Raw genomic sequence first — 5227 nt, forward strand, 5'->3', positions numbered from 1 at the left:
TTCACAAAACTTCTGTTTACATTATGAGGTGGTTAAGTAAACTACAGAAGCACCTGGTAAAAACTATACACATTCTATAATTGAATACCCACCTAAAAAAAATGAAAAGCAAAAATATATTTTTGGAAACCGAGCGCTCGTATAAGCTTACTGACACCATTATTTACGTCCTAAATTATGAAAAAATAAACGAATCTCTTAGTAAAAAAAACAGCGCCGGTTTTCAGTGGTGCTGAAAACGAATATCACAGTTAAATTTGTTTTATGATATGAAGAAATTATTAGGTGGTTAGAAAGTGGGTGCCCATTTTACGTTAAATGTATAGAGGAAAGTGATCCCTAACTTTTTGAAAAAGTAATTTTTCATATTATGAAAACTACTTATCTACCCCAAATTTAAATGTGATATTCGTTTTCAGCACCATCGAAAACCATTTAAAAATGTCGTCATTTTCAAGTTTTTTGAGGAGTTGGAAAGAAACTCTGCATTGACCATTTTTTCTAGGGGTTAAACGACGTTGGGTCACGTCGTAAAAATTGACCATTTTTAATTTAAAATATTAAATAAATTATACAGAAAATCTGTTTCGCAGGCAATTAAGCACACTTGCTATGGTATAATTATTATAATAAATCCTGGGCAACACCGATTAAATTTTATAAACAAAAAACAAAAAGAGCAGGGGATGATGGATTTCGTTCTCATGTGTCTCTGACTAACTCTGCCCTCGTGAGGATGCAAGTAAATGAGGACATTAGTTTTATTTTTCTCTAACAAATAAAAAAGGTTACTTACAAATTAAGAAGAAGCGAAAAAAAATCCTCCGAATTAAAAATAAAAACAAGGCCGATAGCCATTAGTCGCGTGCTCTCGTGTAATGAATGAATGCGTGAATATAGGATTGACATGAAATTCTTAAAGATAAACTAAAATGACCGAAAAATGGACTGAAATGACTCAAATAAATAAAAAGTAAATGACTTAGAATGACTTTAATGAACTTAAGGATGTATTGAATGACCTTAAGAATGACTTAAATGCTTAAAAAATAACTGGAATCCTTTAAAAATGTTTGAATGATCTGGAGAATGACTTGAATGGCTTTGAGACTGACTGGTTGTAAAGTGGGTGATCATTTTACATTAAATTAATACAGAAAAGTGATCCCCCACTTTATATAACAAATTTACAAACATAAGTACAGCATGTAGTAAGAACAGATAATACATTTTGATCTTGGCCAAAAGGCCAAGAAAAGGGTATTTATTTGCTCCCCCACCGATTTTTAAGGCCGATTTTTAATGTGAGGAGTAAAGGGGAAATGGGGACAAACTCCCCGGGGAGTAGGGGAGCGGTATAGAGAGTTGCCCCTACATTGACAAAGGTCTTATATGTGGGATTTCCCCCACATATGGTCTTTGCTGTCAGTATCTGCCGGAACAGATACTACACTTTGATCTTGGCCAAGAAAAGCTGTGTTTATTTGCTCCCCCACCGAGCAAATTAGGCACAAGGTCGATTTTTAATGTGAGGAGTGAAGGGGAAATGGATGCCAACTCCCCGGTGAGTAGGGGAACTGGATAGTGACAATTGGTATGAAGGGTTGCCCCTACATTGACCAAGGTCTTATATGTGGAGGAAACCCACATATGGTCTTTGCTTGCAGTATCTGCCGGACAGATGGTATTTATTTGCTCCCCCACCGAGCAAATTAGGCACAAGGCCAATCCTTAATGTGAGGAGTGAAGGGAGGGGGAAGGGAAAAAGGGGACCAGATCCCGAGAGGTGGGAAATGGGAGCCGGTCAAAGGTCAGGCATGTAGGGCTGCCCCCACATCTGGTCTTTGCTTGCAGTATCTGCCGGAACAGATGGTATTTATTTGCTCCCCACCCGAGCAAATTAGGCACAAGGCCGATTTTTAATGTGAGGAGTGAAGGGAGGGGGAAGGGAAAAAGGGGACCAGCTCCCGAGAGGAGGGAAATGGAAGCTGGTTAAAGGTCAAGCATGTGGGGTTGCCCCCACATCTGGTCTTTGCTAGTCATAGCTAGTCATAGCTTGCAGTATCTGCCGGAACAGATTCTACACTTTGATCTTGGCCAAAAGGCCAAAAAAAGCTTAAAAAGCTAAGAACAGCATCTATTAACAACAGACCTTTAATTTTAACCAAAAAGGCCAAGCACAAAAGTCTTACGGACAGCCCGACCGACCGACCGACCGACGGAGTGGCTTATAGAGTCGCTTGCACGCGGCTAAAAATAATAATTCAGCTTAGAATAATATTTCGAAATGAAAACAAAAACAGAAAATATTTAATAACGTAATTTTTCAATTAAACTATCACAGTTATTTCCCCTTTTGGTTTTCTGGTTTTGGGTTTGAAAATAAAACGGTTTCAGATTACAGATATATTAAGTTAACTTTAAATTTAAATAACCTAAAAACAAACGCCGGGCTGGTCAATATATGTGTCAATGACGTCAATTGGTTTATGGGTTACCAGGTCGAAAGTCCATAAAAGTGAGATGGTAAACAAAAACAAGGCAGAGACGCGGAGACGGGGAACAAAAGACAGACGACAAGGAACTGCCTGTCACGTTAGCAACCCACACCTCTCCCACCACCGCCGCATGGTGTCTATATGAATGTTTACTAAATAAACCAAGTCTGTTTTATAACAAAGTGTCTCGTTATTCATTGATAAATGAAATCAGCTGTCATTCCAATCACTAGAAAACACACTATCTCTCAGTCTATCGTGAATTGCAGGCTGGTGCTCCTATAGAAGTGTCTCTAGATATCTCACTAAGACTCTCCCTAAACGAACAACAACAATACAGAATATACGTCATCTTAATACCACCAGTATATAACATAATGTCGAGGTAATTATTTCAATAGATTTCATTTAATGTGATATGTTAATGACCGTAACTCAATAATGTAAAAGTGGTTTGAAGAATCCTATATATTGAAAGTACATATAGAATATAATGTCTCCGGTGACAGAAGTATCCTTACATGGGCATTAATATTCCATCACAAGGAGAGGTGTACACACACATGGCCTTTATATTTCTTTGGTCATTGGTAGTTGTACACGCAGACACACACACACACACACATACACACACACACACACACACACACACGAACGCTACTACTTTATATATATAGATATATAGAGAGAGAGTAAGGGGGAGATAGAGATCTAACATATCCATAGTGCCTCATATATATATATATAGAACATATCTTTATTGCCTCATTTATATATAGAAAATATATCCTCCTCATATCTATAATATAAAGCTGAATCTCTTTGTGTGTGTGTGTGTGTGTGTGTGTGTGTGTGTGTGTGTGTGTGTGTGTGTGTGTGTGTGTGTGTGTGTGTGTGTGTGTGTGTGTGTGTGTGGTTGACTATTTTAGAAAACTGATTGCATATAATGATAGAAGGTGTATCGAGACACAGGAATGAGTATGTTTGATCTGGCAGAACGGTGGTTCATTAAAATTGTGGGGTCTGCGTTCGCGCCTGGTCCACAAAGTATAGAAATTAAAAATTTAAAATTTAAAAAAAAACGTTTACAAGTGTTTTTGATATAGATGTACATAATAATACTTTGATAAGTATGTTTTAACTTAAATAGGGATGGTAAAATAAAATTGTGGGGTCTGCGTTCGCGCCTGGCCTCCACAGAATGAAAATAGGCACAAATTTTAATAAAGACTTTTCATATCTATCTGCGTAAGTATACTTTGATAATTATGTTTCAGTTTGAAGAAATATGGTATAATAAAATTATGGGGTGTTTGTTCGCACCTGACCTCCATAGAATGGAAATATGTCACAAAGTTTAACAAGGTTTTTTAAATATAGATCCAGAGAATATTGTGATAAGTGTTTCAGTGTGAACAGGTATGGTATAATAAATTATTGGGTTTATCTATTTTATTTTTACTTTCATCATATTTTGCTTTGGTTTTGTTACCCCCAAATTCAACCCACATTTACAACCCTTCGTTTTCATAACCTATCATACTTTCATAAATCAGAGTCCATTTTCTGTAGGCTGTTTGTGAACCCAGTCAACGACGGGTACTTTTGCTAGTATATATATCAGGGTGGGCCAAAATAAGGGTCCTGTCTTTAAATTTGAATAACTTCCACAAAATAAAAGTTAAACTCACCAAACTTTATGTGTGTGTAGACTGACCCTTCCGAGATTTTTTTGAAATAAACAAAACAAATTTTGGCCGAAAAACACTTCTTAAAACTTACATGAATTTTTGAATTTTTAAAAATAGGACCCTTATTTTGGCCCACCCTGTATCTCTCTCTCTCTCTCTCCCTCTCTCTCTCTCTCTCTCTCTCTCTCTCTCTCTCTCTATATATATATATATATATATATATATATATATATATATATATATATATACTATTCAAGAAAAATACTGAAGAAAACATTAAAATATAATAAAATTATCAGAAAAAAAATATATATGACGAAAATAAACAGCAACCTTATCGTAACCATTTGTATTCTCGTAATAATTTTTTAAGTGAAAAAATAAACAAGTTGTATTTTTCCACCGTTTCTTTATAGGGATAAGGCAAACAAAATTGAACAAAACAAATAATTTTTCCTGTCATCTTTTTTAGTAAAGTTTTTTTATTTAAAGCACTTCTTAATGTAAAGTAAACTTTTTTTTTTTTGTTATTATTTTTTCTTTTCGTGAACATTTTTTTTTTTTTTTATGTACGGTGTATCTCGGCAACCGATTTTAAAAATAAGATTAAATTAAGACAGCCGAGATATGCCCTTATGATTGGATAGACTTTTCTACGATCACATCGGACGATGTTAAAGTGGGGTGAGAAGAGACAGCGGATGTGGAAGAAAATCAACCGGATAGCTTTTCAATATATTGTTTAAGATGGTATTTATTTGCTCCCCCACTGAGCAAATTAGGCACAAGGCCGTTTTTAATGTGAGGTAAAAACCAGCTCCCCTAAAAGTAGGCAAAAAGGGGGCACTCTGGTTACCAAAAATAATAATTGTCCCAGTATAGAGGGTTTCCCCTCCATTGACTGGTACAAATTATCTTAAGTGCAGCATCTGCCGGAACAGATACTACACTTTGCTAAGATGGCGACAGAAAGACCATTATCAAATAAACTCAAAAAGAAAACTGTTGAGAAGCTTCTCGCTGGTCCCGTTGATCTTA

At 35.9% G+C, this 5227-nt stretch overlaps 1 pseudogene; it reads right to left on the minus strand.

The window, feature by feature from the left end:
• Positions 1–1097: 1097 nt before the first annotated feature.
• On the minus strand, positions 1098–1262 carry LOC145256672 (U2 spliceosomal RNA; annotated as a pseudogene).
• Between the last annotated feature and the right edge of the window lie 3965 nt (positions 1263–5227).

This window comes from Euprymna scolopes, chromosome 32 (genome assembly GCF_053919585.1).
Source record: "Euprymna scolopes isolate OS-2025 chromosome 32, ASM5391958v1, whole genome shotgun sequence".
Lineage (NCBI taxonomy): Eukaryota > Metazoa > Mollusca > Cephalopoda > Sepiida > Sepiolidae > Euprymna > Euprymna scolopes.